Below are 22,005 nucleotides of genomic sequence, written 5' to 3'. Positions count from 1 at the left end.
AGAGATCAGATAAGATCATATTCCTGTCACAGATCAGTTCGGGCCATATTCCTGTCACAGATTAGATATAGTCATATTGCTCTCACAGATCAAATAAGATAATAGTCTTGTCACAAATCAGTTAAGGCCATATTCCTGCCACTGAGCAGATAAGGTCATAGTCATGTCGCAGATCAGATAAGGTCATAGTCCCATTACTGGTAAGATATAGTCATATTCCTGTCACAGATCAGATAAGATCATAGTCTTGTCACAGATCAGATATAGTCATAGTCCCATTACTGGTCAGATAAGATCAGAGTCCTGTCACAGATCAGTTTCCAGTCACAGATCAGATAAGGTCATATTCCTGTCACAGATCAGATATAGTCATAGATATGTCACAGAACAGATCAGGTTATTTTCCTGTCACAGGTCAGATAAGGTCATATTCCTGTCACAGATCAGAAAGAATCATAGTCTTGTGAGAGATCAGATAAGATCATATTCCTGTCACAGATCAGTTAGGGCCATATTCCTGTCACAGATTAGATATAGTCATATTGCTCTCACAGATCAAATAAGATAATAGTCTTGTCACAAATCAGTTAAGGCCATATACCTGCCACTGAGCAGATAAGGTCATAGTCATGTCGCAGATCAGATAAGGTCATAGTCCCATTACTGGTAAGATATAGTCATATTCCTGCCACAGATCAGATAAGATCATAGTCTTGTCACAGATCAGATATAGTCATAGTCCCATTACTGGTCAGATAAGATCATAGTCCTGTCACAGATCAGTTTCCAGTCACAGATCAGATATAGTCATAGACATGCCACAGAACAGATCAGGTTATTTTCCTGTCACAGGACAGATAAGGTCATATTCCTGTCACAGATCAGAAAGAATCATAGTCTTGTAAGAGATCAGATAAGATCATATTCCTGTCACAGATCAGATAAGATCATAGTCACAGATCAGATAAGATCATATTCCTGTCACAGATCAGATATAGTCATATTCCTCTCACAGATCAGATAAGATCATAGTCTTGTCACAAATCAGATAAGGTCACTTTCCTGCCACAGATCAGATCAGGTTATTTTCCTGCCAAAGGTCAGAAAAGGTCATATTCCTGTCACAGAGCAGATAAGGTCATATTCCTGCCACAGATCAAATATAGTCATATTCCTGTCACAGATCAGATAAGGTCATATTCCTGTCACAGAACAGATATAGTTATATTCCTGTCACAGATCAGAAAGAATCATAGTTTTGTGAGAGATCAGATAAGATCATAGTCCTGTCACAGATCAGATAGGATCATAGTCTTGTCACAGATCAGATGAGATCATATTCGTGTCACAGATCAGATAGGGCCATATTCCTGTCACAGATCAGGTAAGTTCATATTCCTGTCACAGATCAGATATAGTCATATTCCTCTCAGATCAGATAAGATCATAGTATTGTCACAAATCAGATAAGGTCATATTTCTGTCACAGATCAGATAAGATCATATTCCTGATACAGATCAGATATAGTCATAGACATGTCACAGAACAGATCAGGTTATTTTCCTGTCACAGGTCAGATAAGATCATACTCCAGTCACAGATGAGATATAGTCATAATCCTGTCACAGATCAGAAAGAATCATAGTCTTGTGAGAGATCAGATAAGATCATAGTCCTGCCACAGATCAGATAAGATCATAATCTTGTCACAGATCAGATAAGATCATATTCCTGTTACAGATCAGATAAGATCATATTCCTGTCACAGATCAGATAAGGTCATATTCCTGTCACAGATCAGATATAGTCATATTCCTGTCGCAGATCAGATAGGCACATATTCTTGTCACAGATCAGGTAAGTTCCTAATCCTGTCACAGATCAGATATAGTCATATTCCTCTCACAGATCAGATAAGATCATAGTCTTGTCACAAATCAGATAAGGTCATATTCCTGTCACTGAGCAGATAAGGTCATAATCATGTCACAGATCAGATAAGGTCATATTCCTGTCACAGATCAGATAAGGTCATATTCCTGTCACAGATCAGATAAGATCATATTCCTGTCACAGATCAGATATAGTCATAGACATGTCACAGAACAGATCACGTTATTTTCCTGTCAGAGGTCAGATAAGATCATACTCCAGTCACAGATCAGATATAGTCATATTCCTGTCACAGATAAGAAAGAATCACAGTCTTGTGAGAGATCAGATAAGATCATAGTCCTGCCACAGATCAGATAAGATCATAATCTTGTCACAGATCAGATAAGATCATATTCCTGTCACAGATCAGATAGGGCCATATTCCTGTCACAGATCAGATATAGTCATATTGCTCTCACAGATCAAGTAAGATAATAGTCTTGTCACAAATCAGATAAGGCCATATTCCTGCCACTGAGCAGATATGGTCATAGTCATGTCACAGATCAGATAAGGTCATAGTCCCATTACTGGTAAGATATAGTCATATTCCTGTCACAGATCAGATAAGATCATAGTCTTGTCACAGATCAGATATAGACATAGTCCCATTACTGGTCAGATAAGATCAGAGTCCTGTCACAGATCAGTTTCCAGTCACAGATCAGATAAGGTCATATTCCTGTCACAGATCAGATATAGTCATAGATATGTCACAGAACAGATCAGGTTATTTTCCTGTCACAGGTCAGATAAGGTCATATTCCTGTCACAGATCAGAAAGAATCATAGTCTTGTGAGAGATCAGATAAGATCATATTCCTGTCACAGATCAGATAAGATCATAGTCACAGATCAGATAAGATCATATTCCTGTCACAGATCAGATATAGTCATATTCCTCTCACAGATCAGATAAGATCATAGTCTTGTCACAAATCAGATAAGGTCACTTTCCTGCCACAGATCAGATCAGGTTATTTTCCTGCCAAAGGTCAGAAAAGGTCATATTCCTGTCACAGAGCAGATAAGGTCATATTCCTGCCACAGATCAAATATAGTCATATTCCTGTCACAGATCAGATAAGGTCATATTCCTGTCACAGATCAGATATAGTTATGTTCCTGTCACAGATCAGAAAGAATCATAGTTTTGTGAGAGATCAGATAAGATCATAGTCCTGTCACAGATCAGATAGGATCATAGTCTTGTCACAGATCAGATAAGATCATATTCGTGTCACAGATCAGATTGGGCCATATTCCTGTCACAGATCAGGTAAGTTCATATTCCTGTCACAGATCAGATATAGTCATATTCCTCTCAGATCAGATAAGATCATAGTATTGTCACAAATCAGATAAGGTCATATTTCTGTCACAGATCAGATAAGATCATAGTCCTGTCACAGATCAGATATAGTCATAGACCTGTGAACAGATCAGATAAGGTCTTATTCCAGTCACAGATTAGATAAGGTCATATTCCTGACACAGATCAGAAAGGATCATAGTCCTGACACAGATTAGATGAGGTCATATTCCTGACAGATCAGATATAGTCATAGACATGTCACAGAACAGATCAGGTTATTTTCCTGTCACAGGTCAGATAAGATCATACTCCAGTCACAGATGAGATATATTCATAATCCTGTCACAGATCAGAAAGAATCATAGTCTTGTGAGAGATCAGGTAAGATCATAGTCCTGCCACAGATCAGATAAGATCATAATCTTGTCACAGATCAGATAAGATCATATTCCTGTTACAGATCAGATAAGATCATATTTCTGTCACAGATCAGATAAGGTCATATTCCTGTCACAGATCAGATATAGTCATATTCCTGTCGCAGATCAGATAGGCACATATTCTTGTCACAGATCAGGTAAGTTCATATTCCTGTCACAGATCAGATATAGTCATATTCCTCTCACAGATCAGATAAGATCAAAATCTTGTCACAAATCAGATAAGGTCATATTCCTGTCACTGAGCAGATAAGGTCATTGTCCTGTCACAGATCAGATAAGGTCATATTCCTGTCAAAGATCAGATAAGATCATAGTCCTGTCACAGATCAGATATAGTCATTGACCTGTCAACAGATCAGAAAAGGTCTTATTCCAGTCACAGATTAGATAAGGTCATATTCCTGACACAGATCAGAACGAATCATAGTCCTGACACAGATTAGATGAGGTCATATTCCTGTCACCGATCAGATAAGCTCAGTTTCCTGTCACAGATTTGATATAGTCATAGTCCTGTCACAGATGTGATATAGTCATATTCCTGTCACAGATCAGATATAGTCATAGTCCTGTCACAGATGTGATATAGTCATATTCCTGTCAGAGATCAGATCAGGTCAGATTCCTGTCACAGACCAGATATAGTCATATTCCTGTCACCGATCAGATAAGGTCATATTCCTGTCACAAAACAGATAAGGTCATATTTCTGTCACAGATCTGATAACGTCGTATTCCTGTCAGAGATCAGATATGGTTATATTCTTGTCACAGATCAGCAAAGACCATATTTATGTCACAGATCAGTTAAAATCATATTCCTGTGACAGATTAGATAAGGTCATATTCCTGTTACAGATCAGATAAGGTCATTTTTCTGTCACAGATCAGATAATGTCATATTCCTGTCACAGACCAGATAAGATTATATTCCTGTCACAGATCAGATTTCGTCATAGACCTGTTGCAGATCACATAAGGTCATATTCCGGTCACAGATCAGATAAGGTTATATTCCTGTCACACATCAGATAAGGTCATATTCCTGTCACAGATCAGATATAATCATATTCTTGTCACAGATCAGATATAGTCATATTCCTGTCACAGATCTGATATAGTCATATTCCTGTCACAGATCAGAAATAATCATATTCTTGTCACAGATCCGATAGTCATATTCCTGTCACAGATCTGACATAGTCATATTCCTGTCACAGCTCAGATAAGATCATATCCATGTCAAAGTTCAGATTTCGTCATAGTCCTGTCACAGATCAGATAAGGTGATAGTCATGTCACAGATCAGAAAATGTCATGTTCCTTTCAAAGATCAGATAAGGTCATATTCCTGTCGCAGATCAGATATACTCATCTTCCTGTCACAGATCAGATAAGATCATAGTCTTGTAACAGTTGTGATAAGATGCTATTCCTGTCACAGATCAGATAAGATCATTTTCCTGTCACAGATCAGATATCGTCATATTCCTGTTACAGATCAGATAAGGTCAGTTTCCTGTCTCAAATCAGATAAGGTCATATTCCTGTCGCATATCAGATAAGGTCATGTCCTTGTCACAGATCAGATAAGGTCATATTCCTGTCAGAGATCAGATAATGACATATTCCGGTCACAGATCAGATATAGTCGTATTCCTGTCACAGATCAGATATAGTCATAATCCTGTCACAGATCAGATGAGGTCATATTCCTGTCACAGATCAGATAAGATCATATTCCTGTCACAGATCAGATAAGATCATAGTCCTGTCAGAGATCAAATATAGTAGTATTCCTGTCACAGATCAGATAAGGTCATAGTCCTGTCAGAGATCAAATATAGTTATATTCCTGTCACAGATCAGATAAGATCATATTCCTGTCACAGATCAGATAAGATCATAGTCCTGTCAGAGATCAAATATAGTTATATTCCTGTCACAGATCAGATAAGGTCATATTCCTGTCAAAGATGAGACTAGGTCATATTCCTGTCACAGATCAGATAAGGTTATATTCCTGTCACAGATCAGATAAGGTCATATTCCTGTCACAGATCAGATAAGCTCTTATTCCTGTCACAGATCAGATAAGGTCATATTCCTGTCACAGATCAGATAAGGTCATATTCCTGTCACAGATCAGATAAGGTCATATTCCTGTCACAGATCAGGTAAGGTCATATTCCTGTCACAGATCAGATAAGGTCATATTCCTGTCACAGGTCAGATAAGGTCATATTCCTGTCACAGATGAGATAAGGTCATATTCCTGTGACAGATCTGATATAGTAATATTCCTGTCACAGATCAGATATGTTCATATTGTCACAGATCAGAGATAATCATATTCCTGTCACAGATCAGTTAAGTTCATATTCCTGTTACAGTTCAGATTTCGTCATAGTCCTGTCACAGATCAGATATAGACATAGCCCTGTCACAGATCAGATACAGTAATAGGGGGGAAAATTCAGTTGTTTGCACCTCCTGTTTGTGCCTTAAGAGAACGCTAATGGGGTGCAAAGCAACTAGCGCCCGGGCACGGCGATGTTCACGCCGCTCGTGAAATTAACTAAACATTTTGCGGCGGTGCTAAGCACTACTGCCACGATCTCCTGCGCCGGCAGATTGTGACATCAGTCGAGTGCGCAACGCCCCAGTAGCGTCCCAGACTGGATATTGAGTGGTGCCCCCTGCCTTACCACCTGCCGCTAGCAACGACAGGCTGAGGGGAGCATTATGCTGTCAGAAAGGGACTAGGGGAGCGCTATTTAAAGGCAACCACTTGCTGCCATTTTTTGTCGGTGACATTTTTGCACCACGCATGCTGAGAGAGAGACTTCTGGAGAGATTCAACGCTGTGTGAAGGAGCTTTGAGTACTGAGCAGCACTTTGCTGGTTTATTTAGATTTGCCCTTTCTTGCTTCGCCAGCGCTCTGAGGTAGCGCCTCGCTCCTCGGCCTTTGCGCCTTAAGACAGGTGTGAAGCACATGATTTATGTTATGTCCGTGTATCTTAATGTTGTGTCTGTTGTGTCCGTGTGTTGATAGAGACACTGAAGACAGGAGTTGGTTTCACAGGTGTTTACTAAACAAAGTCTGGAGGGGAACTAACTGATACAATACAATATACAGGCTTATATAGCCTGAGTGGCCATTACCGGCATTACAGTACACATGGGGCTCTTAAAGGCACATACACTACAATTCCTCCCCTTTTAGCCAACCAGTACATAATATTTTAAGTAATCATTAATTACATGTTACAAGAAAAATAATCTACACATTGCGGCAGTTAATTAATGATAAGTCAATCTCTCTGGAGGCTTCCTGACTTGGTCCGGATAACGCCTCGGTGGTGTAGTAGTTTCTGGTGGTGTAGTAGGTTCTTTTGGCAAGGCTGATTCGGCTTGAATGCCAGTGTCGGGTTCATCGGGTTCCAGTATCACCGGATCAGAGGTAGATATGGGTATCTCTACTTCATCATTAGACGTATAGAGTTGTGGTGCAGGTTGTCCCTTTTCGGATGACTCTATGATTTGGTCAGCATGGCGCATTATTATGCTTTCTCTGATGTCTACGGTATACATCAGCGGTCCTAATCGTGTGCAGATAGTTCCAGGCTGCCATTTCTCGCTACGGTAGTCCCGGGCCAAAACTTGTTGACCTATCTGGAAGGTTCTAGTTGGCCTTTCATTCATGCCTTGAAATTGCCGGTTCTCCACGTCCCTTCTGATGTTTGGCTTGATCAAATCCAGCCGGCATCTTAGGTTTCTATTGAAGAACATCATGGCGGGAGTTTGGTTTGTAACCATATGTGTTGCATTCCTGTATGCGAACAAGAAGTTATCCACCTTGTGCTGAAGTTTTATGTCTTCATTACCCATGGCCTTTATGGCCTTCTTGAAGGTCTGGACAAACCTTTCAGCCAATCCATTGGTGGCGGGATGGTATGGGGCGGATGTGTAGTGCTTAACCCCAATGTTTTTTAAGAACTTCCTGAATTCTTCGGACACAAATTGCGGTCCATTATCAGAACAGATCTGTTCCGGCAGCCCATTCCTGGCAAATATGGTCCTTAGTATTGTGATGGTTTTTTCCGTGGTGGTGGAGGACATCTTTATTACCTCCGGCCATTTGGAGTGTGCATCAACCGCGATTAAGAACATTGAGTCCATAAATGGACCAGCAAAGTCGATGTGTACCCTTTGCCAGGGGGATGAGGGCCACTCCCGTGGATGTAGAGGGGCTTGTGGTGGAGCGTTTTGGACCTTCTGGCATCCTAGGCAGCTCTTGGTCATTTCTTCGATGTCTCCATCGATACCTGGCCACCATACAAACGCCCTGGCTAGGTTCTTCATTTTCACTCCACCCAGATGCCCCTCGTGAAGCTCCTTTAGAACTTTATCCTGGAGTTTGGGTGGGATCACCACTCTGGATCCACACATCAAGGTTCCTCGGCACACTGACAGCTGTTCTCTTCTTTGCGAGAATGCTGGCAACAGTGGTTCGCCATGTGCTGGCCATCCCTTCACTGTTAAATCGTAGACTCGTGAGAGAGTCGGGTCATTTCTAGTTTCCCTTTCAATGGCAGAATTTGTTACTGGTAGACATTCGACTATGGTAGAGTGGAAAATCTCCACTGGGTCTACGGTAGGTGCTTCCTCTGCCGTTGGCAACGGTAGGCGCAATAACCCATCAGCATTCCCATGATGTTTTGATCCTTTGTATTCTATGTTGTATTGGTGTGCCCCTAGAAAAAGGGACCACCTCTGTAGCCTTTACGCTGTCATAATGGGAACACCCTTTTTAGGGTTGAATATGGAGATGAGTGGTTAATGGTCAGTCAACAAGGTAAATTTTTGTCCGTGTAGGTAATGGCTGAATTTCTTCACTCCCCATACCAGGCTGAGTGCTTCCCTGTCGATTTGGGCATAGTTACGCTCAGCTGAGTTCAATGAGCGTGACGCAAAAGCTATCGGCCGTTCCGAGCCATCAGGGAATTTATGCGATAATACTGCTCCTACGCCGTAAGGGGATGCATCGCACGCCAGTCTGATTGGCAGTGATGGGTTGTAATGAGCCAAAACTTCTTTGGACGTGATTAAGTCTTTGCATTTATGGAAGGCACGTTTACAGTCTTCGCTCCATTTCCAAATTACTCCTGTTTGTAGCAGTTCATTAAGAGGGTGTAGAAGAGTTGATAAGTTCGGTAAAAATTTATGATAGTAATTTATTAATCCCAGGAACGACCTTAATTGTGAAACATTTTCAGGTGCTGGGGCTTTTATGACCGCTTCAATTTTTTTCAGGTGACTTATGCAACCCTTCCTTATTAATTATGTGGCCACAATATGATATTTGATTCTGGAAAAATTCGCACTTGGGGCGATTTGCTCGGAGGCCCCGTTCTCTCAGCCTAGTGAGCACCTGCTCCAAATTGGCAAGGTGCTCGTTGTCGTTTTCTCCTGTTACAAGGATGTCGTCTAGGTAGCATTGAGTCCCCGGAATCCCTTGGAGGACTTGCTCCATAGTTCTTTGCCAGATAGCTGGAGCGGATGCTACTCCGAAAACCAGTCGATTGTACTGGTACAGGCCTTTGTGTGTATTTATCGTGAGATACTTTTTAGAGGCCTCTTCAACCTCCATCTGTAGATATGCCTGTGCCAAGTCAATTTTGGTGAAACGTTTCCCTCCGGATAGTGAGGCGAAAATATCTTCTATCCTCGGAAGAGGATACTGTACCGTGTGAAGGACCAGGTTTACAGTCACCTTGAAGTCTCCACAGATGCGAATTTTTCTCTGTTCTTCAGATTTATCATTATTCAACGTTTTCTTCATGACCGGGACGATGGGTGTTGCCCACTCGCTCCAATCTATTTTGGATAATACGCCTGCCTTTTCCAAATTCTCCAGCTCTGCCTCGACTGCTGGACGAATTGCGTATGGCACCGGTCTTGCCTTAAAAAACTTGAGAATTGCCACATCTTCCACTTTTATTGAGGCGGTGATGCCTTTCAAGGTTCCTAGTTTCTCTTGAAACACTTCCTTGGCGTTGGCCAAGATGTCTTTTAATCATTCAGGTATGATGTCATCATCATTTTTTTTCTTACTGGTCACCGTCAGTGCCTGAATGGAGTGCCAGTCTAAACGTATTTTCCTGATCCATTCACGTCCCAACAGCGGTGGACCACCACCTTGTAGAACGTATAAATACAACTTCTGTATTTCCTTGCCGTTGTATACGACAGGCACCCTTATTTTTCCTTTGGGGTATACTTTCTGCCCCGTATATGTTTTCAAGATAATGGATGTGTCTTTTAAAGGTATATGCGAAAATAGCCGCTCGTAATCCCGTCGATTTATGATGGTCAGAGCTGATCCTGTATCTAGCTCCATTTTAACTGGGGACCCTGCTATTCATAGAGTCATAGAGTTTTACAGCACAGAAAGAGGCCCTTCGGCCCATCGTGTCTGCGCCGCCCATCCATCCCTGTCCAGTCTAATCCCATTTTCCAGCATTTGGTCCATAGCCTTGTATGCAATGGCATTTCAAGTGCTCATCCAAATGCTTCTTGAATGTTGTGAGGGTTCCTGCCTCTACCACCCTTTCAGGCATTGAATTCCACATTCCAACCACCCTCTGGGTGAAGAAGTTCCTCCTCAAATCCCCTCTAAATGTCCTGCCCCTTACCCTGAATCTATGCCCCCTTGTTATTGACCCCCCCACTAAGGGGAAAAGTTCCTCTTTATCTACCCTATCTATGCCCCTCATCATTTTGTACACCTCAATCAGGTCCCCCCTCAGCCTTCTCTGCTCCAAGGAAAACAACCCCAGCCTGTCCAGCCTCTCTTCATAGCTGAGGCGCTCCATCCCAGGTAACATCCTGGTGAATCTTCTCTGCACCCTCTCCAAAGCAATCACATCCTTCCTATTGTGAGGCGACCAGAACTGCACACAGTACTCCAGCTGTGGCCTCACCAGCGTTTTGTACAGCTCCATCATAACCTCCCTGCTCTTATATTCTATGCCTCGGCTAATGAAGGCAAGTATCCCATATGCCTTTTTAACCACCTTATCTACCTGCTCCGCTGCCTTCAGGGATCTATATACATGTACACCAAGGTCCCTCTGACCCTCTGTACTTCCTAGGGTCCTACCACTCATTGTGTATTCCCTTGCCTTATTTGTCCGTCCAAAATGCATCACCTCGCACTTTTCAGGGTTAAATTCCATTTGCCACTTTTCCGCCCATCTGACCAACCCGTTTATATCGTCCTGTAGCCTGAGGCTTTCCTCCTCGCAATTTACCACCCCACCAATTTTCGTGTCATCCGCGAACTTACTGATCATACCTTTTACATTCTCATCCAAATCATTTATGTAGATCACAAACAACAAGGGACCCAGCACCGATCCCTGAGGTACCCCACTGGACACAGGCTTCCAGTCACAAAAGCAACCTTCGACCATCACCCTCTGCCTCCTGCCACTCAGCCAGTTTAGGATCCAATGCGCCAAGGCACCCTGGATCCCATGGGCTCTTACCTTCTTGACCAGTCTCCTATGCGGGACTTTGTCAAAAGCTTTACTGAAGTCCATGTAAACCACATCCACAGCATTTCCCTCATCCACCCCCGTAGTCACCCCCTCGAAAAATTCAATCAGATTTGTCAGACATGATTTACCCTTGACAAAGCCATGCTGACTATCCCCGATTAATCCTTGCCTCTCCAAGTGGAGATTAATTTTGTCCCTCAGAATTTTTTCCAATAATTTCCCCACCACAGATGTTAGACTCACTGGCCTGTAATTCCCTGGTTTATCCCTGCTACCCTTCTTGAATAATGGTACTATATTAGCTGTTCTCCAGTCCTCTGGTACATCCCCTGTGGCCAGAGAGGTTCTGAAAATTTGTGTCAGAGCCCCTGCAATCTCCTCCTTTGCCTCCCACAGCAGCCTGGGATACATCTCGTCCGGGCCTGGGGATTTATCCACTTTTTGGTCTGCTAAAACCGCTAGCACCTCCTCCCTCTCGATGCTAATATGTTCAAGTATGTCACAGTCCCCTTGCCCGATTTCTATGTCTGCATCGTCTTTCTCCATAGTGATCACAGATGCAAAAAATTCATTTAAAACCCCGCCTACATCCTCTGGCTCTACACACAGATTGCCACTTTGGTCCCTAATGGGCCCTACCCTTTCCCTGGTTATCCTCTTGCCCTTAATATACTTATAAAACATCTTAGGATTTTCCTTTATTTTGTTCGCCAGTGTTATTTCATGGCCCCTCCTCGCCCTCCTAATTTCTTTTTTAAGTATGCCCCTGCACTTTTTATACTCCTCTAGGGCTTCTTCCGTCTTTAGTCTTTTGTAACTGCCAAAAGCCCCCCTTTTATTTCTAATGCATTTTTGTATATCCCTTGTCATCCAAGGTTCCCTTTGCTTTGTTGGTCCCACCCTTGACCTTTACAGGAACATGTTGGCGTTGTACTCTCTCTATTTCCCTTCTGAAAGTCTCCCACTGTTTTGATGTGGATTTTCCTATAAGCAGCTGCTCCCAGTCCACTTTGGCCAGATCCTGCCTTATCATATTAAAATCGGCCTTCCCCCAATTTAGAACCCTTATTTCCGGGCCGTCTTTGTCCTTTTCCATGACCACCTTAAATCTCACCGAATTATGGTCACTGTCGCTAAAATGCTCTCCTACTGACACTTCCACCACTTGCCCGGCTACATTCCCCAGAATTAGGTCCAGTACCGCCCCCTCTCTTGTAGGACTTTCTACATGTTGGCTCAAAAAGCTCTCCTGGATGCACTTTAAGAATTCTGCACCCTCTAAGCCTTTCACACTCTGACTGTCCCAATTTATATTGGGGAAGTTGAAATCCCCCACTATTATTACCCTATTATTTTCGCACTTTTCTGAGATTTGCCTACATATCTGTTCCTCTATCTCCCCCTGACTGTTTGGGGGCCTATAGTACACTCCCAGCAAAGTGCTTGCCCCCTTTTTGTTTTTAAGTTCTACCCATATGGCCTCATTAGAGGAACCCGCTAATATATCATCCCTCCTTACAGCAGTAATTGACTCCTTAATTAATATTGCAACACCCCCTCCCCTTTTACACCCCCCTCTGTCTCGCCTGAAGATTCTATACCCCGGAATATTGAGCTGCCAGTCCTGACCCTCCCTCAACCATGTCTCCGTGATAGCAACAATATCGTACTCCCATGTGTTCAACAACAACTTCAGTTCGTCCACCTTATTTGCAAGACTCCTTGCATTAAAATAAATGCCTTCCAGCCCTGCCATATTCTCTTTTGCCTTCACATATTTGCTCTGCCTTCCCAGCTGACTTGTTTTTCCCTCTGTATTTGGCTGTAAATCACCCCCTACTATAGCTCCACTCTGTACCCCAACCCCCTGCCAAGTTAGTTTAAACCCTCCCCAGCAGTGCTAGCAAACCTCCCCGCAAGGATATTGGTGCCCCTCTGGTTCAGGTGTAAACCGTCCGACTTGTACAAGTCCCACCTTTCCCAGAAGCAGACCCAGTGATCCAGGAAACTAAAGCCCTCCCCCCTGCACCATCCCTTTAGCCACGCATTCATCTGTTCTATCTTCCTATTCCTATACTTACTAGCACGTGGCACCGGGAGTAATCCAGAGATTACAACCTTTGAGGTCCTGCTCTTTAATCCTTCACCTAGCTCCCTAAATTCTTGCTGCAGGACCTCATCCCTCTTTTTACCTATGTCGTTGGTACCAATGTGGACCACAACCACTGGCTGTTCACCCTCCCCCTCCAGAATGCCCTATTGTGAGGGTAACCCAAATGGTCTGGTAATCTTCTTTGGCAATTACATTATGTAATTTGAGAGAGCTTAGTCTCTTGTTTCCAGAGTTGCTATCGCTCTTCTGGTCTTCAGAGCTACTGTCCGTCATCATTTGTACCTTTCTGTGCTTTTCCTTATTGATTTTTTTTTTGTTAGTGGATTTTTTGTTTCCAGATCGGCATACACGTGTAATGTGTCCCATCTTTCCGCATTGCCTGCATGCTTTGTCCTTGAACCAGCAGTCCCTCTGGTCATGGTGGATCTGCCGCAGCGATAACATCTCTCGAAACCCCGTGTCATTTCATGGGTGCCAAAGTCCTGTGGCTTTTGCTGTATCTCTGCAGCTCCTCTTGCACTGAAAGCCTTGTCCAGTGTCAAATCTTTCTCAGAAAGTAGCCTTTTTTGTGTTCCTTCACTTAGGAGACCGCAGACGAATTTGTCTCGTAAAGAATCTGCCCCGAATTGGCAGTGTAGGGTATCAACAATCTCCTTAAAATTCTTGTCCATCGGTTCGGCTGGAGTGATTAAGTTTCGTAACAGCTTGTATGTCTATGCGCCCATTAGATTTAGAAGTACTGAAGCTTTTTTTTCATCTTCTATTCCATTTGCGGTGCAATATACCTCCACTCTTTCCACATATGTGGTCCAATCCTCTATCTTGTTATCAAAAGCATCAATATTGCCAGACTTAGGCATCCTAGAAAAAAAATGGCACTTCCCGCGCTTTTCTTTCTTTTCTGCAGAAAAGATATGGCGCTTCCCACGCTTCCCCGCCACTGCTGCCGATGACAACGCTGTTTCCCGCGGTTTCCATTCTTTTTATTTATTTATTTACAGTTGGAGACTCGTTCCCGCCGGACTCTCTCTCTAGGTCTGAACGCTGACCTGCTTGCAGCGCCGGCCGTCTCCCGAGTGCTCCCTCCCCGTCTGTTCCTGCTTGCCTCCGCTTTCACTGCTTGGCCTAGCTGCAGAGCCAGCCGCTGGAGCCCCAGCCCGACGCCCAGGAAGGATTATTGCAGTACCTGCCACCAGCTTGGCTAGCTGGTGAAACCACAGCTTTTTCTTTTTCTTGATTCCTTTTCAACTTTGGACGCCAGAGGAATCGGTGTCCTTGAGGTGCTGCCGAATTGCAGGTAAGTCCGTTTCCAATTCGTCGCCACTGTTGTGTCCGTGTGTTGATAGAGACACTGAAGACAGGAGTTGGTTTCACAGGTGTTTACTAAACAAAGCCTGGAGGGGAACTAACTGATACAACACAATATACAGGCGTATATAGCCCAAGTGGCCATTACCGGCATTACAGTACACATGGGGCTCTTAAAGGCACATACACTACAGTGTACTTCAATAATCCTACAACAGACTGCAGGGAACGATTCAACAGGTGTTTACTGAATGAGGGTTACTCTAGAACTACTGTACAGATCACTGCTCAGGGTTTATATACAGGTGTGGTCACTGCCGGTACTACAGTATACAAGAGCTGTAAAAAGTAGTTCTCTCCCTTAAGGTATATATACATTACATACATTACAATTCCTCCCCTTTTAGATTAACAGTAGCATAATACTCATTTAACAATTAACATTTTTAATATACAATGTGATATGAAAATAGTCCATTCATATATTCAGTCTCTGGGGAGGCTTCCTGATTGTTTCTGGATAACGCCTTTCCCGAGTGTCTCGCTCTTGGTGCGGAGGCGATTCTAGCACCCTGTCGTCAGTTGATTCATCAGCTTGCAATGCTATTGTTTCTGAGGTAGATGCGACCTGTACGTCGGGTTCCTCAACAGGTACGTATGGCCAAGACATGGGGTTGACTCGTTCCTGTGACTCTAGGATCTGGTCAGCATGGCGTCTCACAATGTTCTCCCCAACATCCACTGTGTACATTAGTGGCCGCTGCTGTGTGCATATCGTTCCTGGTTGCCATTTCTCTGTTCGGTAGTCGCGGGCCACGACTGGTTGCCCTACATTGAAGCTCCTTGTCGGCTTCTCACTGATGTGCTGGAATTGCTTACTCTCAACATCTCTTCGTACATTTGGTCTGAGCAAATCCAGACGAGATCTCAACCTTCGGTTAAAGAACATCATGGCCAGGGCCTGGTTGGTGATTGCATGTGTCGCATTTCTGTAGGCTAACAGGAAATTGTCCACCTTATGCTGCAGTGGAATGTCGTCATCGCACATGGCCTTTACTGCTTTTTTAAAGGTTTGTACGAACCTCTCAGCCAATCCATTTGTGGCTGGATGATACGGGGCGGATGTGTAATGCCTTACCCCATTCCTTTTCATAAATCTTCGAAACTCTTCGGACACAAACTGTGGTCCGTTATCAGAGCAAATCTGCACTGGCAAGCCGTTCCTGGCAAAAATGGTCTGTAGGACTGCAATAGTTTTCTCCGTGGTGGTGGAGGATATTTTGATCACCTCAGGCCATTTCGAGTGCACATCCACGGCTATTAAAAACATTGAGTCCATGAATGGACCAGCAAAATCAATATGCACCCATTGCCATGGAGATGAGGGCCACTCCCATGGGTGTAGAGGGGCATGTGGTGGTGCATTTTGGACCTTCTGGCATCCTGAGCAGCCCTTTGTCAGGTCCTCGATTTGCTGATCGATCCCCGGCCACCACACATAAGCCCGAGCAAGGCTTTTCATTTTCACCCCTCCCAGATGACCTTCGTGAAGCTCATTGAGCACTCTCTCCCTTAACTTGGGTGGAATTACCACTCGGGATCCACACATCAAGGTCCCCTGGCATACTGACAGCTGTTCTCTTCTGGATGAGAATGCTGGCAAGAGTGAGTCACCATGTGCTGGCCATCACTTCACCGTCAAATCATATACCCGAGACAGTGTCGGGTCATTTCGGGTCTCCTTCTCGATACCAGCGTTAGTTACTGGCAAGCATTCAATTATAGTCGAATGAAATATTTCGACAGGATCGACTGCTGCTGCTTCCTCCGCAGTAGGCAGTGGCAGGCGTGATAGCCCATCAGCGTTTCCATGCTGTTTCGTGCCCTTATACTCGATTTCATATTGGTGCGCCCCTAGAAAAAGGGACCACCTTTGTAGCCGTTGCGCAGTCATCACCGGAATGCCCTTCTTTGGATTAAAGATGGAGACAAGCGGTTGGTGGTCAGTCAGCAAGGTGAACTTCAGCCCGTGCAGATAGTGATTGAACTTTTTCACTCCACATACTAAGCTGAGGGCCTCCCTGTAAATCTGGGCGTAGTTACGCTCGGCTGAGGTTAGTGATTGTGACGCAAAGGCTATTGGCCTCTCTGAGCCGTCCGAGAATTTGTGCGACAGCACCGCTCCAATGCCGTAGGGTGACGCATCACATGCCAACCGAATTGGTAATGCCCGGTTGTAATGGGCCAATACCTCTTTCGATGTGATTAGTGTTTTGCTCTTCTGGAAAGCTCGTCTACATTCGTCACTCCACTTCCATGGCACCCCAGTTTGCAGTAGGGTGTTCAGTGGGTGTAGTATTGTAGACAAATTTGGCAAGAACTTATGGTAGTAGCTTACCAGCCTGAGGAACGACCTCAGTTGTGACACATTTTCCGGTGCTGGAGCCTTGACTACTGCCTCAATCTTCTCTGGGGACTTATGTAACCCCTCTTTATCGATAACGTGGCCACAATACGAGATCTGTTTTCTAAATAACTCGCATTTGGGGTGGTTAGCTCGGAGCCCATATTCCTGCAATCTAGTGAGCACCTGCTCCAGGTTGGCGAGGTGATCACTGTCATTTTCGCCCGTGACCAGGATGTCGTCCAAATAACATTGGGTCCCTGGGATCCCTTGCAGGACTTGTTCCATTTCCCTCTACCAAATAGCCGGAGCTGATGCTACCCCGAATACCAGCCGGTTGTGTTGGTAGAGACCTTTATGGGTGTTGATTGTGAGGTATTTTTTTGATGCTTCTTCTACCTCCATTTGCAGATACGCCTGGGCCAGATCAATCTTAGTGAAGCGTTTCCCTCCAGATAGCGAGGCGAAAATATCTTCAATCCGCGGAAGTGGATATTGTACGGTGTGAAGGACCGGGTTCATTGTTACCTTAAAGTCCCCACAGATGCGAACCTTCCTTGGTTCCCCAGGTGCGCTGCTCAACGACTTTTTCATCACAGGGACGATGGGTGTAGCCCACTCGCTCCAGTCTACCTTGGACAGTACACCTGAATGTTCCAGACTCTCCAGCTCTGCTTCGACGGCTGGGTGGATCGCATAAGGTACCGGTCTGGCCTTAAAAAATTTTGGGCTTGCGTTTTCTTCAATTTTAATCGTCGCTGTCATGCCTTTTAGTGTTCCGAGTCCTTGCTGGAACACTTCTTTCACGTCAGTTAGGATCTTTGACAGTCGCCCAGGTGTGATGTCGTCATCCTTTTTGTCAGCCACAGTCAGTGCCTGTATGGAATGCCAATCTAGCTGTATCTTCCGATTCCATTCACGTCCTAGTAGTGGTGGTCCTCCATCTGGCAATACATATAGGTCCATTTTTGGTGTTTCCTTGCCGTTATATATAACGTTCACCCTTATTTTTCCTTTGGGGTAGACTTTTTGCCCCGTGTACGTCTTCAAGACAATCTTTGTATCTCTCAAGGGTATATGTGAGAATAGCCACTTGTAGTCCCTTCGGTTTATGACTGTTAGGGCTGATCCTGTGTCCAATTCCATTTTCACTTGGACTCCTGCTATCTTGAGCGTGACCCAGATAGTTTGGTGATCCTCCGTTTTGATCACATTATGTAGTTTCAGACAACCCAGCTCCTTGCTTCCGGAGTCTGTATCACTCTTCTGTTCGTCTGAACTACTCTCCGTCACCTTATGTACCTTCTTGTACTTCTCCTGTGGAGATTTCTTGCTGCTGGTTTTCTTTCCCGACCTGCAGACTCTTGCTATGTGTCCTACTTTTCCACACTGTCTGCACACTTTGTCCTTGAACCAGCAATCATTATGGTCGTATGTTGTTCTGCCGCAGCGATAGCACTTCACTGTTCCGTATGACATTTCATTTGTGCCATATTCTTGCGGTCTCCGTTGTATCTCTGCAGCGCCCCATGCTGCTGCTTCGTGTGATACTGCAATGCTGAAAGCCTTGTCCAGCGTAAGATACTTTTCTGATAGAAGCCGTTTCTGGGTTCCTTCACTTTGAAGCCCACACACAAACTTATCCCTTAAAGTATCTGCTAGTCCCGTTCCAAAGTGGCAGTGTTTCGATAGCTTGCGCAGTTCCGTTAAATACTCAGCATTACTTTCATCTTTATGCCGGTTCCTTTTGCGAAACTTAAATCTTTCTGCTATCAGCAGCGGTGTGGGGTTTAAGTGGTCCTGTAGGATTGACACTATGTTTTCAAAATCCTTTTCTACTGGCTTCTCTGGGGTTACTAGGTTTCGTAGTAAGCCATACATTTTTGCACCCATTGAATTCAACAATACCAGCGCTTTCCTGTCATCTGGCACTTCATTCGCCTTGCAGTATACTTCTATGCATTCGACATATGTCGTCCAATCTTTGACTTCATTGTCGAATGCTGTGATACTGCCACTCTTCGGCATTTTTGGGTGTGGTTAGACTGGCTTAAAATGGCGTCTCCCGCGCTTTCCTTTCTTCCCCGCTGCGGCTTAAAATAGCGTCTCCCGCGCTGCTGCCAACACCGCTCTCGGCGGTCCTCGTGGCAAATGGCGACGCCCTGTGGGTTTCGCGCACTGCTCCTGTGCTGCTGCCAACGCCGCTCTCTGCGGTCCTCGTGGCAATGGCAGCGCCTCGCGTTTTCCTGCACGCCTCTCTCCCCCGTTGACGCTGCTCGGCCCTTGAACACCGGCTGTGCTCTGCTCTCTCTCGTCTCTCTTCCCCGTTGACGCTGCTCGATCCTGAACACCGGCTGCGCCCTGTGCGCTCTGCCCTCTCTCTCTCCCCCATCGACTCTGCTCGGCCTTTTTCTGTGCCGCTCGGTCGGGCTCTAGCCCGCCACTGTCCGGGAAGGGTCTGCGCAGTACCTGCTGCCAGCCCGTTTCGCTGGACCACCGTGACTGGAAAGCCAAGCCTGGCTCTCGACAGCCTCCCCTGCGATGCTCAAATCTCCGCTGGATGACTGGGCGGTTGCCCGTGGTCGACGCCCGTGCTTCTGGACTCGACCTTCTTCCACTGTTCTCCAGGAGCGAATCCCTGGGAGGTGATGCAGAGTTGCAGGTAGGTTCAAATCTGCGTCGTCACCAATGTTATGTCCGTGTATCTTAATGTTGTGTCCTTCAATAATCAGACAACAGACTGCAGGGAATGATTCAACAGGTGTTTACTGAATGAGGGTTACTCTAGAACTAACTATACAGATCAGTACTCAGGGTTTATATACAGGTGTGGTCACTGCCGGTACTACAGTATACAGGAGCTGTAAAAAGTAGTTCTCTCCCTCAAGGTATATATACATTACAATTTAGTGCTCCAATCACCTCCAGGGGCGATAAAAGCCAAGTTTGCTGTCGGAGGCGATAATTGGCGCCAGGCGCTAAACATTGTGCCCGGCTGATAATGGCGCCCCAAATGGGGCGATACCGAATTTTTCCCCCATATTCCTGTCACAGATCAGATATAGTCATATTCCGGTCACATATTAGATATAGCCATATTCCTGTCACAGATCAGATAAGATCATAGTCTTGTTACTGATCAGATAAGATCATATTCCTGTCACAGATCAGATAAGATCATAGTCTTGTCACAGATCAGATAGGATCATATTCCTGTCACAGAACAGATATCATCATAGTCCTATCACAGATCAGATATAGTCATTTTCCTGTCACAGATCAGAAATGGTCATATTCCTGTCACAGATCAGATAAGGTAATGATCTTGTCACAGATCCGATAATGTCATATTCCAGTCACCGATCAGACATTGACATAGTCCTGTCACAGATCAGATATAGTCATATGCTGTTACAGATCAGATATAATCATATTCTTGTCATAGACCTGATAACGTCATATTCCTGTCAGAGATCAGATACGGTTATATTCGTGCCACAGATCAGCAAAGATCATATTTATGTCACAGATCAGATAAGATCATATTCCTGCGATAGACGAGATAAGGTAATATTCCAGTCACAGATCAGATATAGTCATATTCCTGTTACAGATCAGATATAGTCATTTTCCTGTTACAGATCAGAAAAGGTCATATTCCTGTCACAGATCAGATATAAGCATATTCGTGTCACAGATCAGATATAATCATATTCCTGTCACAGATCAGATGTAGTCATATTCCTGTCACAGGTCAGATATAATCTTATTCTTGTCACAGATCAGATAGAGTCATATTCCTGTCACAGATCAGAAAAGATCATATTCCTGTCACAGATCAGATGAGATCATATTACTGTCACAGAACAGATATAGTCATATTCCTGTCACAGATCAGATAGTCATATTCCTGTTACAGATCAGATAAGATCATATTCCTGTCACAGATCAGATGAGATCATATTACTGTCACAGAACAGATATAGTCATATTCCTGTCACAGATCAGATAGTCATATTCCTGTTACAGATCAGAAAAGATCATATTCCTGTCACAGATCAGATGAGATCATATTACTGTCACAGAACAGATATAGTCATATTCCTGTCACAGATCAGATAGTCATATTCCTGTTACAGATCAGATAAGATCATATTCCTGTCACAGATCAGATGAGATCATATTCCTGTCACAGACCAGACATAGTCATACTCCTGTCATAGATTTGATATAGTCATTTTCCTGTCAGAGATCATATACGGTCATATTCTTGTCACCGATCAGCTAAGATCATATTCCTGTAACAGATCAGATAACAGTCCAAAGATGTGCGGGTTAGGTTGATTGGCTATGATAAATTGACCCTTAGTGTTAGGGGGATTAAATACGTGGCGTTACGAGGATAGGGTGGGATATGTGTAGGTGTAGGGGTTACGGGGATCGGGTGGGATATGTGTCGGTGCAGGCTCGATGGGCCGAAATGGCCTCTATCTGCATTGTGGGATTTCTGTGATTCTGTGATTCTGTGATAAGACCATCTTCCTGTGACAGATCTGAAAAGGTCATATTCCGGTCACAGATCAGATTTTGTCATAGTCCTGTCACGGATCAGATATAGTCATAGTCCTGTCACAGGTCAGATATAGTCATATTCCTGTTACAGATCAGATAAGGTCATTTTCCTGTTACAGATCAGAAAAGGTCATATTCCTGTCACAGATCATATAAGGTCATATTCCTGTCACAGATCGGATAAGGTCATATACTTGTCACAGATCACATAAGGTCTTATTGCTGTCACAGACCAGATAAGATTATAGTCTTGTCAAGATCAGATACGATCATATTCCTGTCAGAGATCAGATTAGACCATAGTCTTATCACAGATCAGATAAGATCATATTCCTGTCACAGATCAGA

Source organism: Somniosus microcephalus, chromosome 2 (genome assembly GCF_052327205.1).
Source record: "Somniosus microcephalus isolate GS21.2 chromosome 2, FLI_Smic_1.0, whole genome shotgun sequence".
Classification (NCBI taxonomy): domain Eukaryota; kingdom Metazoa; phylum Chordata; class Chondrichthyes; order Squaliformes; family Somniosidae; genus Somniosus; species Somniosus microcephalus.
The sequence above is the reverse complement of the archived record's forward strand: the minus strand, read 5'-3'. Positions refer to the sequence as shown.